General features: G+C 40.7%; 1 long non-coding RNA gene across 1 annotated transcript in view; it reads right to left on the reverse strand.

The window, feature by feature from the left end:
• Nucleotides 1–3059: 3059 nt before the first annotated feature.
• LOC140741334 (uncharacterized) overlaps nt 3060–16738 on the reverse strand; it is a 151686-nt gene continuing 138007 nt past the window's right edge. Inside the window, exons 3-4 of the long non-coding RNA XR_012102050.1 lie at nt 9870–9911; nt 3060–7443 (exon numbers count right to left, since the gene is read on the reverse strand). This is a non-coding gene — a long non-coding RNA (uncharacterized lncRNA). The remainder of the gene's footprint in view (nt 7444–9869; nt 9912–16738) is intronic.

The following is a 16738-nucleotide window of genomic DNA, read 5'->3' on the forward strand; positions in this document are numbered from 1 at the left end:
TTCCTGGATTCTGGAGTTCAATTATTAAGATGCATTGCTTCTCCCAGGTCAATGCTTAATGTTTATTCAATAAGACAAAGTTCAAAGTTAGCAAAGTGCTTTGTCAGAGAACACTTGGAGCCCATCATTTGATTCTTACCTGCCAGTCAGGAGCAAATGCCATTTAAAAAAAGTTTTATTTGCAACAAAGTATGGCATCTTGAAGCACAGCATCCACACATTAGACAGATTAGGGAGAACATCATAAAATCACAAGCATAACAGGCTGTTGGCCAATTATTTCTGTGCTGGCTCTGAAATCTTCAAATATTGCAGTTGAAATCTGTTTACTTATTAGCAGGGATACATAGTCATTTGGAAATTAAACTTCAGTACTAGCAAGAATATTTCCATCAAAGTAACAATTTTACAGATGTATGAAAGTGTATTACAATGTCACTTATCAAACTAGAAATGTCTCTGGTAATGAATATAATGGGAAACACAAATTCTTTTATTATGGAAAGGTGCCAATTGCTAACCTTGTCCAAATTAGACAATCTTCATGTCTGTTTCCAATAATGTAGCATTAACATGTATTCAGCAGCATAAAACATGCTGCCTATTTATATGGACATCATAACACAGATTCAATCAAACTATGTTTGTATGCAACATCCAGAAGAATACACAATCCAACAGATAATCATGGAAGAAGTCACCACTGCTAAATGTTGCCATTTTCATTTAGAGTTGCTCATTCCAATTGCTTTGCCGCTGTAGTTAATGGCCTGGGAATTAACCAGGAAAGAAACTTCAGTGATCTGCCTGACCCTACTCTGTATCAGCTTTAATGGTTAATGGTCATCTATCTGCCATCCATGACTAAAGTTTCCTTGAACAACAGTATTTTTGTAGCTCTTAAATGGTTCCTTAATTCCGTTACAAATGGACCAGTGCTCTATGACCAGTTTAATTGTTCAGAAGGAACCAGATTATATTACCAGCAAGTGATTAAGTACTGCAGATAACGTATCTTTGGAAACTGAACAAACAAATCGCCGTGGAAACAGATTACAATGACAATTGTACATTTTTCAACAGGAGCTAAAGCAAGCCTGTTACCAAATCTAGCTTCATTTTTTTCATCTATCCATGCAAACTCTGACACCTCCTCTCTGGTTAAGCCACTAAGAGTCAAAAGGAAATGGCCTCAGTGACATAAGTGTGCTTGCGGAAATGCTTTTAATATGATCCTGACTTCAAAAATGAAGTTATGCTTAGGTTTATTTGCTTTACAAAATTAGCCAATTCTGATAAAGATCTTCAGGGAATTACATTTTTCATATAAACATCCTGCCACAGCCAGTCAAAATTATGCTGAATTCACAAAAAATGGAACAGCTTGAATTTAACAATAACTGAATAGAAGACAACTGCTCTTCTCTCTCAACAAGTACTAACATACTGGATTGCGAAGGAACCAAGAGGGCTTCTTGCCCAAGAGTTGCCTGGCAAGATCATACAGTATCAATATTAAAGTAAAGTAATTGAGAGACATCCTCAACTTCAAGATCAAGCACTTCTGCATCTTACATTCACAATCTTCATATCTTGTAATCACAAAGAATAGTGCAGAGCATTCTGCCTAGTTTCTGATGGAACAATGCACAGATTTATAAGAGGTTGCAGAGGGGTGTAGACTCAGCCAGCTCCACCACAGATACAACTCTCCCCACTGTCAAGGCCATCTTCAAGAAGCAGTGCCTCCAGAAGGTGGCATCCATCATTAAAAATTTTCACCATCTGGGACATAACCTCCTTAAGGAATAACCATGAAGGAGGTGTGACAGGAACCTGAAGAACATTTGAAGAACAGCTTCTTCCCCTCCACTATCAGATTTCTGAATAGTCCATGAACACTTCCTCATTATTCACTTTTTGCCTTATTTATTTAGCTTACACTTTATATTTTTATGTCTACTGCCATAAAGTGACAAATTTCATGACCTCTGTCAGTGATAATGATTCTAATTCTGCAATTTAACAGAGTTCATTGTCCTTGTGTATATTATCATGTCCTTAATCCCTTACACCATCCTACATTGAAATTCCCCCAACTTGCATCAGTTCCATTGGCCCACTGCCCCACGGAAGCCTCTTCAGCCCAAATATTAAAAGAATCAAGCAAAAATCTGGTTGCCTTCCCTGCTCACAAATAATGATGCCTGTGCAGTAAGGTTGCTTCAAACATGGACGCTGAAGGGATCAAACAGTATCTAAAACAACAAAGTCTTTGTTTCAATGTGATAGCTGTACAAAGTGCATGTGCGATGCATCAAGAAGAGACTTTCTAACTGCAGTACCACAATAGTTGAAAAATGTGTCAACATAGCAAGAGTTATTACATTCAGGAAAGGAGTGAAGGTAGAGGCAGAGAAAAAAAAACACTAAAATATGAGCTGAAAAGAATGTTCAAGTGTTGGACCTCAGTTCTTGCTCCAATGGCTAGCACATAAGGAATAGGCTTTGCAAGAACTTCAGCAAGTGTTAACCAAGCCCTCCTCAATTAGAATTAAAACACACTGGGCAACAACTCCAGAATGCATGTAGCTATATAACCATATAACAATTACAGCATGGAAACAGGCCATCTTGGCCCTTCTAGTCCGTGCCGAATGCTTACTCTCACCTAGTCCCACTGACCCACACTCAGCCCATAACCCTCCATACCGAACCTGCCTCTACCACTTCTACTGGAAGCTCCTCCCTCCTTTTTCCCCCTCTTTTTTTTCTCTCTCGTTCTGCCCATCACTCTGCCTGTTCTCCATCTCCCTCTGGTGTTCCCCTCCCCTTTTCTTTCTCCCTAGGCCTCCCGTCCCATGATCCTTTCCCTTTTCCAGCTCTGTATCCCTTTTGCCTATCACCTTTCCGGCTCTCAGCTTCACCCCACCCCCTCCGGTCTTCTCCTATCATTTCGCATTTTCCCCTCTCCAAAGCTGTTTGTTAAACAACAGCTGTGTGTATGCACAAAGTTCACCACTGTTTTAGTGTAAACATAGATATTTCAATTGTGGAAATTCATTTAAAGAATATTTTTATTACAATTGATCTATTCAAATACTTCATTGTGACATGGCAGCACCAAAAAAAATCAAAAATTAATTTAAAATTTTGTCAAGTAACATTTTGAGTTCTGTTTTTATGTGTTACAACTTACAACATCGTATTCAAAGGAATAATTAGTCTGTCTTCTTAAACAGACCTTTGGGTTCCAGGATAACTTGTTTTCATTGTGATTTTATGGGTTCTGAGATGACTGATCAGGCCTACAAGGCACCTTCAAACTCTTCTACTGAAATTAAACAGAAGAGATTCTACAGATGCTGGAAATCTTGAGCATCACGCACAAACTGCTGGAGAAACACAGCAAGTGTTTCTTGGAGGGGAACTAAGTTAAGTTTCAGGCCAAGATCCTTCATCAGGACTGAAAAGGAAGTGGTAGAAGCCAAAATAAGAAGGCGGGAAAGGCGTACAAACTGGCAAGAGCGAGGTGAAACCAGGTAATTGGGAAGTTGGGTGGGTGGATGGGTGGAATGTTGAAATAAGAAGCTGGGAGGTGACATGTGGAAGAATTAAAGGGCTGAAGAAGGTAGAACCTGATGGGAGAGGCCAATAGAACATGGGAGAAAGGGAATGAGGAGGTGATGAACATGTTGGAGAAGGGATAAGAGGGTAACCAGAAAGAGGAATGGAAAAAGAGAAGAGGGGGGTGAAATTACCAGAAGTTGGAGAAATTAATGTTCATACCATCAGATTGGATGTTACCCCTTATCACCTCAGGTATGAGGAACAGTTTCCTGCGGTCTCTCTAATCTATACCCCTCATTATTTTATATACTTCAATCTTATTGAACACCATCATATTTACCTAAATCTTATCTGACCAATCTCAACCTCCCCAAGTTTCCTTTTTTTTAAAAAAAAGGCACCTCCCTGCACTTATTACACTGTTAACAGGCCTCCTCAGTCATTAGCTCCCTATATCTACCATATGCTTCCTTTTATCTCTTTATACAGTCTTCAATATCTGGGGTTCCTGATACTTGTTATCCCTGGCTTTTGCCCTTACAGGAATGTGTTCGACTTGAAATTTTGTTATTTCTCTTTTGAATACATCCTGTTGTGCAGACATAGATGTTCCCAATCCACCTTTGCCAGGTCCAACTTTATGTTAATGAAATTGGCTTTACCCAAATTTAAGACCTTTATTATTGATACATCCCTACCCTTTTCTGTAACCAATTTAAAATATACAGAATTATAACCATCTCCAAAATAATCGCTTACTGATACTCCCCTCCACTTGACCAGCTGCATTTCTCAAGAACGCACCTCAAGGCTTTAATGCTGAGGCAATCCCAGCTGATACTTGATAAGTTGAAATCCCTAGTACAATAACCCTATTTTTATTGTGCCTCTGATATTTGCCTACCTATCTGTTCCTCCTTCTCCTTTTAACTGTTGGAAGATTTGTAATACACCCCAAAGTGACAACACCTTAATTGTTTCTAATCTCTACTTACACAGTGTAATACTCCCTCTTCTGTTATCTTGCTGAAAATTCTATACCCTGGGTTACTGAGTTGCCAGTAATACCCATCCTTCGACCATGTCTATCGAAGAGCCAACAATATAAAGGGTTGCCCCACTTAAGGGAGGGTGGCTTTGAAAAGGGTGCAGAAGTTGTTTAACAGGATGCGCTCTGGATTAGAGGACATGCTATAAGGAGAGGTTGGACAAACCAGGGTTGTTCTTTTGAACAGTGGAGACGGAGGGGAGATCTGATAGAGGTTTATAAGATTTATGAGAGGCATAGACAGAGTTGACAGACAGTATCTTTTTCTCAGGGTTGAAATATCTAATACCAGAGGGTATGCATTTAAGGTGAGAGGGGAAGTTCAAAGGAGATGTGCAGAGTAATTTTCTTTCTTTTTTTTTTAAAAAACAGAGTTATGGATGCCTGGAATGCACTGCCTGGGGTGGTAGTGGAGGCAAATACAATAGAGGCATTTATTGCATAGACACAGATGTGTGCATGAAATGGAAGGATATGGATATTGTGTAGGCAGAGGGGTTTAGGTTAGTTGGGCACTTGATCATTAATTTAATTAGTTCAGCACAATATTATGGGCCAAAGTGCCTGTCCCTGTACTTTGTTCTATGTCTCAGATATGACCATGATATCATACCCCTCCGTATAAATAAAAACTTCTGAAGTCATTCTACTTGCATTAAAATAGATGCAATTTATCTTTGAATTTCCTTACTTGGTTATTCTGCCTACTGGACTTATTAACTATTTCTCCTCTAGGTGACTGTACCTCTCCATCTACCAAGGCCCTTTCTCTTGCCAACTTAGTTTAAACTTTCTCCAACAGTGCACTCACACCTCCCAGCAAGGACGCTGATCCCACTTTGGTTAAGGTACAACCTGCTTAGACAGGTCACATCTTCCTTAAAATCACTCCCAATGATCCATGAACCTGAAGGCCATCCTCCTGTGCCATTCCTTTAGCCACACATTTATGTGACATATCCTGTTATTCCTATATACTCGCTGCTTGTGGCACCAGAAACAATGCATTGATTACAACCTTGGAGCACTGAAGAGGATGGTGAATTTAATCACTGATAACAACCTAAACTAGGAAAATCTCAACATTTCAATGCAGGAACCTTCATTTTTACTGGGCACTATGGTGCAGCTGGGCAGACTGGTAGGGGACCTTTATCTTGGGGGTATTAACTGCAAGGCCCATTTTCTCTTTTGCTTCAATGCATGAGTTGACACTGTCCTGGTGCTTGGCTTCAGAATGTGGCAAACGGAAGCATCACATGAACACTACAGACTTCTGTAGCTGGGCTATTCTCATTCTGGAGTGTGGTCAAAAGTACTCAAGCATACTTAGCAGTCTGTTTGTGAAGCTTCAAATCACATTGATGTCAACAGAATTTAATTTTTAAACAAGCAGTAAATAAATAGCAAGTCAGGCAGCATCCATGGAGGGGAATAAACAGCCGATATTTTGGACTGAGACACTTCCCCCAACCAACCACCTTCTCCCTCACCTGGTCTCACCTACTACCTGCCAGCTTGTACTCCTTTCCCTCTCCCCTCCTTATTCTGGCTTCCACCCCCCTTCTTTTCTGGTCCCAATGAAGGGTCTCAGCCCAAAACTAGGGCAGCACAGTAGCATAGTGGTTAGCTCAATGCTTTACAGTCCAGGCAACCTGGGTTCAATTGCTGCCACAGCTTTTAAGGAGTTCATATGTTCTTCCTGTGACTACATGGGTTTTCTCCAGGTGCTCTGGTTTCCTCCCACAGACTTACCAATTGGGAGGTTAATTGGTCATTAGAAACTGACCCATGATTAGGCTAGGATTAAATCGGGGATTGCTGGGTGGCATGGCTTGACAATTTAAAAATTAAAATATAAAACACTGACTGTTTATTCCCCTCCATAGATGCTGCACAGCCTGCTAAACTGTATTTATTTATTTATTATTTAGGGATACAGGGCGGAACAGGTCCTTCCAGCCCAACAAGTCACACCACCCAGCAACCCACTTATTTAACTCTGGACTAATCACAGGACAATTTACAATGACCAATCCGTGAGAGGATACCAGAGCACCCAGAGGAATCCCACATGCCCACAGGAAGTTCATACAAACTTTTTTTTATTAACAGACTGTGTCAGAACTGAACTCCGAACTCTGAAATTCTGTGCATGTTGCTCGTGTTTCTGTGTTAGTAAATACAGTCATCCCTCAGTATCTGCGGGGGATTGGTTCCAGGACCCCCCGCGGATACCCAAGTCCCTTATATAAAATGGCGTAGTACTTGCATATAACCTACGCACATCCTCCCGTATACTTTAAATCATCTAATACCTAATACAATGTAAATACTGTGTAAATAGTTGTTATACTGTATTGTTTAGGGAATAATGACAAGAATAAAAGGTCTGTACATGTTCAGTACGGACGCAACCATCGTAGCTCTTCTGGGAACGCTGATGCCGCCTCGGCGTCAGCCAATCCCGATTCTCCCGTGATCTTTAAGTTCTTGAGGCTGTAGCGCTTTACATAACTAGCCAGACATCCCTTACTAGCCTTAAACTCCTTCCTCTCGCTCACAAAACAAGGAGCGAATGAACGAGATGCGAGGCGAACAATAAACAACGAGTGCTGGAGAGAGACTGAGGATCTGTGAAATGGCGAGAAGCTACAGCAGGGTATGCCTACACATCACTTCATTTGCGTGGATTCAGTGTCGTGCTCAGCGCACGACAAATTCAAGTTTTGCTTTTTGGAACTTTCTGGAATTTTTTTTCGAATATTTTTGATCCGTGGTTGGTTGAATCTGCGGATGTAGAACCCGCGGATACGGAGGGCCGACTGTAAATAGAAGAGCACAAGTACCAGAAAACTGCATATTCAGTTAAAACTTCATACATAGAGATTCAAAAACTTTAATTATGCGTTACTTTGCTCTCCTGTGGTTAAAGGTTCAACTCTCAGTGGTGGACAAAGCTCGGTAAACCACTGTACTCTTGCGATTTCACACCTAGGCTGTAAGAGTGAAAACGACCTTTGTGGGAAAACTGAACACCTCAAGGTCGGCTGCAAAAAAACATGATTTAGGCATAATTGAGTGCAAAATAGCTAACAACTCACTGCTGTCCTATTTCGGGCAATGTTGGGCACATGCTTCTAAACAGTAGTAGGAAGGATACCTGAGCACAGATCAAATTTTATTGCTTTAGGACTGCACTCACTTTTGCAAATGTTCATGAAAAAGGAAAATATATTCAATTAAAGTTACTTACACGGCAGTACTTTACATACTTAGGATTTAAAAAGCTGCATACCTTAAACAAATGAAATAATCTAGCACTACTTGCATGAGGTGCTAACATTTGAAATAGATGCAGTGCAAAGAACAACGTAATGAAAGGCCATCTATTAAAACTCTCTCCATTGATGCTGCCCGATATGCTGGGCATTTCCCCATTATTGAGAAAGTAAGGAGGCATGGGATCCAAGGGGACATTGCTTTGTGAATCCAAAACTGGTTTGCCCACAGAAGGCAAAGAGTGGTTGTAGACGGGTCATATTCGCATGGAGGTCAGTCACCAGTGGTGTACCTCAGGGTTCTGTTCTAGGACCCTTACTCTTTGTGATTTTTATAAATGATCTGGATGAGGAAGTGGAGGGATGGGTTAGTAAGTTTGCTGATGACACAAAGGTTGGAGGTGTTGTGGATAGTGTGGAGGGCTGTCAGAGGTTACAGCAGGACATTGATAGGATGCAAAACTGGGCTGAGAAGTGGCAGATGGAGTTCAACCCAGATAAGTGTGAAGTACTTCATTTTGGTAGGTCAAATAAAGCAGAATACATTACTAATGCTAAGACTCTTGGCAGAGTGAAGGATCAGAGGGATCTTGGGGTCAGAATCCATAGGACACTCAAAGCAGCTGCACCAGGTTAACTCTGTGGTTAAGAAGGCATACGGTGTGTTGGCCTTCATTAATCGTGGAATTGAATTTAGAAGCCGAGAGGTAATGTGGCAGCTATATAGGACCCTGGTCAGACCCCACTTGGAGTACTGTGCTCAGTTCTGGTTACCTCACTGCAGGAAGGATGTGGAAGCCATAGAAAGGGTGCAGAGGAGATTCATAAGGATGCTGCCTGGATTGGGGAGCATGCCCTATGAAAACAGGTTGAGTGATCTCAGCCTTTTCTCCTTGGAGTGACGGAGGATAAGAGGTGACCTGATAGAGGTGTATAAGACAATGAGAGGCATTGATTGTGTGGATAGTCAGAGGCTTTTTCCCAGGGCTGAAATGGTTGCCACAAGAGGACACAGGTTTAAGATGCTGGGGAGTAGGTACAGAGGAGATGTCAGGGGTAAGTTTTTTTTACTCAGAGAGTGGTGAGTGTGTGGAATGGACTGCCAGCAACGGTGGTGGAGGCGGATTCGATAGGGTCTTTTAAGAGACTTTTGGATAGGTACATGGAGCTTAGAAAAATAGAGGGCTATGGGGAAGCCTAGTAATTTCTAAGGTAGGGACATGTTCAGCACAACTTTATGGGCCGAAGGGCCCATATTGTGCTGTAGGTTTTCTATGTTTCTATGTGTTCTATTAGCACAAACAGGAATGCTTGCAGCATAATCCAGCCTAAATTTCTAATCTTCTAATTTCTATTCCCTATGTACAAAATACAAGGTTAACAAATCAAACCAATATCCCAATTTTGTATCCAATTAATACCTCCTTTGTCCTTGTGTATGGTAAGGATTCCCCTTGATGAAAAACGATGTAAAAACCAACCATTCCAAGAAAAAAACAACACACACCGCCTTTCCATGTGATTATCACTTGACAAATGTATCACATGCTGTAATCATCACAGAAAACATGCCATTTAACAAAATGCAGTGAGAAACAAGGCAAGAACAAAAGCCTATTGTTAAATCACAAACTTCAGGGAATCCACAGCGTAAATATTATAAACAAAACTGTTACTAGATTGCAATGTTCCTAAACTCTTAACCATGGGCCACGTTTGGCTAAATTTTTAAAACAAATTACTAATTTAAGTGCATTTTGAAAACGGTTATGAGTTCTACTCCACTGATTTTGACAGTTACATCCTTTTAATAAATGTTAATTCCAGATGTTTGTTTCATTGATGTTACATTTGAGAAATATTTTTAAAAAATTGAAATTACAATCTTGCCAAACTGTTTTATTTCCTGCAGAATTCTGCCACCATTGAGCTTTCAAATATGTTTTAACCAAGTGAAAGGTTGTACTTACCCAGTCTTATGATTCAATATTCTTCACTCCATACTCCGTTTCCTGGTAAAGGAAAATTTGCCAGTTAAAATTATTTTACATCAGATTATTCGCTCCCCGAAGAGTGTTTGTTGCATCAGATACTAATTTGAAACCCACTGAGTTACCATGATCCAGTTTCACAAATCTTTCTCCATCTTCAACATTCATTTAATGGGACAATTAAGGCTAGGTTTTCCCTGGTTACCTCTGCAATCTACAAACTTTGTACATAATGAGCAAAAATGTTATGTTCCCCAAAATAAAGTCAAAGAGTCCAAGTGTTAAACAGCACTAAAACAGGCCTTTCAGCCAAAATTGTCATGCCGATAAAGGTGTCTTCTTGAGCTAGTCCAATTTGTTGCATTTGGCCCAGCCCTCCAAATCAAGTTCAAGTTTATTGCCATTCAACCAAAGACATGTATACCGCCAAACAAAACAATGTTCCTATGGACCAAGGTGAACAACACAATACATATAACTCACACAATGGCTGTGGAGGCCAAGTCATTGGGTAGATTTAAAGTGGAGGTCGATAGGTTCTTGATTAGTCAGAGTGTCAAATGTTATGGGGAGAAGGGAGAAAGCAGGAGAATGGAGTTGAGAGGGATATTAAGTAATCCATGATGGAATGGCAGAGCAGAAGCGATGGGCTGCATGGCCTAATTCTGCTCCTATGTCTTATAACGTAGAAACATAGAAAATCTACAGCACATTACAGGACCTTCGGCCCACAATATTGTGCCGACCATGTAACCTACTCTAGAGACTGCCTAGAATCTCCCTACCACATAGCCCTCTATTTTTCTAAGCTCCATGTACCTACCTAAGAGTCTGTTAAAAGACCCTACTGTATCCGCCTCCACCACCTTCGCTGGCCATGCATTCCAGGCACCCAACACAATAAGTCAACAAATAATAAGGTGCATTCAGGGCACAACTTTAAAAAGTGAATAGTGTATGCTACTGACACTTCATATGCGATGAGACCTGGGTGGTGGCAAGAAGTTCAGTAGTCTCCTGCCTGGGGAAGAAGCTGTTTCCCATCCGAACAGTCCTTGCCCTAAAGCTGCAGTACTTCCTGCCTGATGGTAGGGAGTCAAAAAGATTGCTGGATGGATGGGAGGGATATGTCATTCGTATTTGATGTATCTGTCCAAATGTCTTTTAAACACTGTAATTGTACCGATCTCTACAGATTCCTCTGGCAGCTCGTTCCATATACCCACCACTCTCTGTGGAAAAACTTGCCTTTCTGGTCTCACTTAGATCTTCCACTCTCAACTTAAATCTATACCTTCTAGTTTTAGTCTCCCCTACCTACTGTGGGAAAAAAAGAAACTGACAATTTTTTAAAAATTTAATACAAAACAGTAACAGGCTCTTCTAGCCTAACAAGCCCGTGCCAAACAAAATAACATCAATGTGACCAATTAAGCTACTAACCCGTATATCTTTGTGGAAGGAAACCAGAGCACCCGGAGGAAACCCAAGCAGTCATGGGGGCGGGGGGGGGGGGGGGGGGGTGTGGGGACAACATACAAACTCCTTTCAGACAGTGGCAGAAATTAACCCAGGTTGCCGGTGCTGTAATAGTGCAATGCTAACTGCTATATTACCGTGCCACCCCTATGATTTTGTAAATCTCTATAATGTCACCACAGAGCCTCCTTCACTTCAGGAAAAAAGTCACAGCCCATCCAGATCTTGTTTTTTTAAATAATTTTAAGCTTTCTAGTCCCAGCAACTTGCTTGTGAATCTTTTCTGCACCCCCTCCAGCATAATCACATCCTTCCTGTGGTATCATGACCAGAACGTCAGAAAATATTCCAGGTGCAGTCTCATACAGCTGTAACACAATGTCCCAACCCTTGCACTCAGTGACATATCTGATGAAGGCAAACGTGCCACACACCTTCCTCACCACCTGATTTAATACTGTTGCCACTTTCAGGGCACTACATTTAGTTAGTTATTTATTGATTGATTGAAATACAGCATGGGATAGGCCCTTTGAGCCTAAACTGCCCAGCAATCCCCTGATGTAATCTTAGCCTAATCATGGGACAATTTACAATGAAAAATTAACCTACTAACTGGTACATCTTTGGACTGTGGGAGGAAACTGGAGGACTTGGAGATTCCACAGGGAGCGTATACATACTCCTTACAGATGACGCTGGAATTGAACTCTGATGCCCTGAGGTATAATAGTGTCACGCTAACCACTACACTACCGTGGCACCCACATTCTTATACTTGTAGATCGCTCTGCCGTGCCATTTACTGTGGAAGTGCTGCCCTCGTTTAACTTCACAAAATGCATCACTTCACACTCCTCACCACCACCACCCCACTCCCCTGCTGCCAATCCAAGTTAAACTCTACCTGCCATTCTTTGGCCCAATTTCCAAGTTGATCTCAATCCTGTTGTAACCTTTAGACAATCTTCTTCATTGTCCAACATGCCATCAATTTTGGTGTTATCTGCAAATTTACTAATCATGCCAAATACATTTTTAATATACATATCAAACAATAGTAGACATAGCACCAATCCCTGTGGCACACTACTGGTCAAAGATCTGTAAAACACCCCTTCACTACCACCAAGCCAAATTTGTATGCAACTGGCGAGCATATGTGATCTAGCTTTCTGGCCTAGATTACTGCAGACTAGCCTATGGTGGACTAGGCTTAATGATCAAAGCTTTAAACAAGCAACTCAGAAGTTCATTATAGGCATCAGTTTTGTCAAAATTTTATCAATTTTTCATCTTCATCCCTCTCAGTCCCATCAGAGACCACCAAATGCTAATTAGAATTAATGAAAAGGTTTCTCTCAGACACCAGACCTGGGGATAGTAAGCATCAGAAAACGTTGGAAGTAGACGTGTGTAAAGAACATTAAAAGAAGAAAATACAGCAATAAAATTAGATTGTGTCTTGACAATCCAGTATTACAGTGTGCCAGCCTTCCTGGAACCTTGTTCAAGTTATGATTTTTGGCAACAGCTAAGATAATTAACATTCCTTCATTATTCAGCTTTGCGTGCTTTCACAACCAAGTCCAATCTCCAATCTTCCCATTTCCAGCAAGAATCCCAGAATCTATCCTGTTCCCTTTTGCAGAGAAATACAATGAGGCTAACTGTAGCCAAGATTAGCTAACCCCATACACACAGCTGATACAAGCCAGGGCCTTCCTGGTTTACATAGCACAGTTCTACCATGGGCAGCTGATTTCTATTTGCATCTCAGCTTGTGGTATATGGAACATGATAGCAAAGAGCAGCATTGTCACACAAATACAGGATCTAATTTCTGTATTCCCCTTCAGTATCAAATTCAGGAATCACAGCCCTGTCTAAAAAACTAAAACACTTGGTAACCATTGTCTGTTGAAGAAAACCAGTTTGCATGACTTTGCAGGGAAATTATATAACAGACAGGATCAAAACAAAGGGTGTAACCAGTATCTCAGGAACTGGACCTATTAAAATTAATATGTGAGAGGGGTTTATCTGGCTGCAACTTTCAGTCTACAGACATAATGATTGAATCCAAAAATAATAAAACATTATTGCTGTTAAAATAGCTGGAGATTAGTTTTAACTATTTCAGGCCTGTAACACATTCAAAATCATACACAATGTATGTAATGTATTTAATTTAGATAGAACAGTGAAAATGTGTTGTATATCTCTACTCTAGTTTCAAACATCCACCAATAATCCCTTTCCTGATTGCTTTTCAGACAGCCCAGTTTGTGTGTACAGGTGCATGAATAACCTACAGATTCTTTGTGCCTTACAAGTTTAAAATGTGATTTGGTAAGACATCAAAAATCTCCCTTTGCTTGTTCTATCCCAGAGATGTTTAAACATCTTTTTCAAACAACTATTGCTACAACTGTGAGTAAACTCACACAGACAGGATATCTTTAGTAAAGATAAGGCAGCTTTAGAGAGGCTGTAGAGGAGATTCGAGAGGGTGCAGAGGAGATTATGTTCTGTGAGGAAAGGTTGATTGAGTTAGGGCTTTTCTCTTTGGAGCTAAGGAGAATGAAAGGTGACTTGATAGAGGTGTACAAGATGATAAGAGGCCTACGTAGATAGAATGCACAGTCAGCACATTCCCCCCCCCCCCCCCCCAAGGCAGAAAAGGCTAGCATAATTTTAAGATGATTGAAGGAATACATTACGGGATATCAAAGATAGTTTTTTTTGTACTCAGAGAGTGGTAGATGAGTGGAGCACGCTGCCTGGGGTGGCGGCAAAGGCAGATACATTAAAGACATTTAAGAGACTTATAGATAGGCACATGGATGAAAGAAAAATGGAGGGCTATTGGGAAGGAAAGCATTAGGTTATCTTGTAGTATGTTAAAGGGTCAGCACAAACTAGGACTGAAGGGCCTGTGCTGTGCTGTACCATTCTCTGGTGCTTTACAGTTATGTCTTGAGTAATGGCTTAACTCAGCAAATCAAATGGAAAGTCAATTGAGTAGATAGAGGCAAAATAAACATGAATAAATATTTAAAATTCTTTATTTACTGCGTACTTAATTATTAAAAGGTGTTAATAGGGATTGACATACAGATGGTCTTCAGAAGCACCACCATGGATCCAGTTAATTAGCAAGAAGTTATAAACCAGAAAGGCCCTGCATTAGATTTATTTTTAGTTCTCGGTGTTATATATAGTTTCTTTACCCCAGGACAATGTTCCAGTTAAAGACCACTAATCATCAAGGTGCAAACATTAACATCAAATTTTTAAAAAAGATTGAGGTGAGTTGTGGTAATCTTAGTAGGGTACTCACAGGTCTAATCTGGAGAATGGCCATGTGGTAAAAGTAAAAGAAATACTGAAAAATGGCAAAGGAAATGATTGTTATACTTACTGAATGTGTGGATCTCTGACACAAGACCATAAGAGATAGAAGGAGAATAAGCCCATTCATCCCACCAAGTCTACTCCACCATTCCATCATAGCTGATTTATTATCCATCTCAACCCCATTTTCTTGCCTTCTCCCCGTAACATTTGTCGCCCTGATCAACCTCCGCCTTAAATATACCCAATGAACTGACCTGCAAAGCTGCCTGTGGCAATGATTCACCACCCTCTGGCTAAAGAAATTTTTCCTCATCTGTATTCTAAATGGACATCGCTCAATTCTGAGGGTGTGTCCTCTGATCCTAGACTCACCCACTGTAGGAAACATCCTCTCCATATCCACTCTTTCTCAGCCTTTCAATATTTGATTGGTTTCAATGAGATCTCGCGTGCCTCCCCCCCCCCCCCCAACTCTTTTATACTCCAGTGAGTACAGGCCCAGAGCCATCAAATACTTCTCATAAGTTAACCCTTTCATTCCTGGGATCATTCTCATGAACCTCTGGATCCTCTCCAATGCCAACACATCTAATTCTCCAAGTGCAGCCTGACTAATGCCTTAGAAATCCTCAGCAATACATCCTTGCATTTGTATTCTGGTCCTCTTGAAATCAATGCTAACATTGCATTTTCCTTCCTTAGCATCGACTTAACCTTCAGGGAATCCAACCCGAGGACTCCCAAGTCCCTTTGCACCTCTGCTTTTTGAATTTTCTGCCCGTTTAGAAAATAGTCCACACCTTTATTTCTTCTGCCTTCACTATATTCTATCTGCCAATCTTCGTCCATTTCCCCATTCTGTTTCAGTCCTTTGTAGACACCCTCTTTCCTCAATATTACTTGCCCCTCCACCCATTTTCATATCATCCACAAACTTGTCCAAATCATTGCCATATAACGGGAAAAGAAGTGGTCCCAACACAGAATCTGCAGAACACCACTAGCCACCAGCAGCCAACCAGAAAAGGCCCCCTTTATTCCCACTCTTTGCCTCCTGCCAGTAAGCCAATCATTTATCCATGCTGGCACTTCCCCTGTAATACCATGGGTTCTTAACTTGTTAAGCAGCCTTTTGTGCAGCAATTTGTCAAAGGGCTTCTGAAAATCCAAGTAAACAACATCCACAGACTTTCCTTTGTCTACCACACCTGTTATTTCCTCAAAGAATTCCAACAGATTTGTCAGGCAAAATTTCTCCTTGAGAAAACTATGCAGACTTTGGCCTATTTTATCATGTGCTTTCAAATACCTTTTATATTATTAGCTCACTTACCTTCATATTTCATCTTTTTTCTTTTTATGGCTTTTTTAAGTTGCTGTTTTTTTTTAAAGCTTTCCAATCCACCTTATACTTCTTCCTCCCCTCCCCAATCTCCTTACTCTGACTTCTCCTCTTCCTTTCCAGTCCTAATGAAGGGTCTTAGCCCGAAACATCAACTATTTACTCTTTTCCATAGATGCTGCCTGGCCTACTGATTTCCTTCAGCATTTTGTGTGTGTTGCTTTGGATTTTCAGCAATCTGCAGATTTTCTCACATTTGTGATACCTCTACCTTCACACTCATTTTTTGCAATATTCTATAGCCTCTCTTTTGCTTTTATGCTGACTTGACTTCCCTTGTCAGCCATGGAATGTTTATTTTCTGCATCTTTCAAAATATCCCCCAGAAACTCCAGCCATTGCTGTTCTGCCATCATCCCTTCCAGTGTCCCCTTCCAATCAACTTCAGCCAGCTTCTCTCTCATGCCTCTGTAATTTCTTTTACTCCACTGTAATACTGATGCATCTGATTTTAGCTTTTCCTTCTCAAACTGCAAGGTGAATTCTATCATATGATCAACTCCTAAAGGTTCTTTTACCTTAACCACCTAATCAAATCTGGGCCATCATGTATCACCCAATCTAGAATTCCTGTTCCCCTAGTGAGCCCTTTTTAAATGCCTTTTCC

Source organism: Hemitrygon akajei, chromosome 18 (genome assembly GCF_048418815.1).
Source record: "Hemitrygon akajei chromosome 18, sHemAka1.3, whole genome shotgun sequence".
NCBI classification, from domain to species: domain Eukaryota; kingdom Metazoa; phylum Chordata; class Chondrichthyes; order Myliobatiformes; family Dasyatidae; genus Hemitrygon; species Hemitrygon akajei.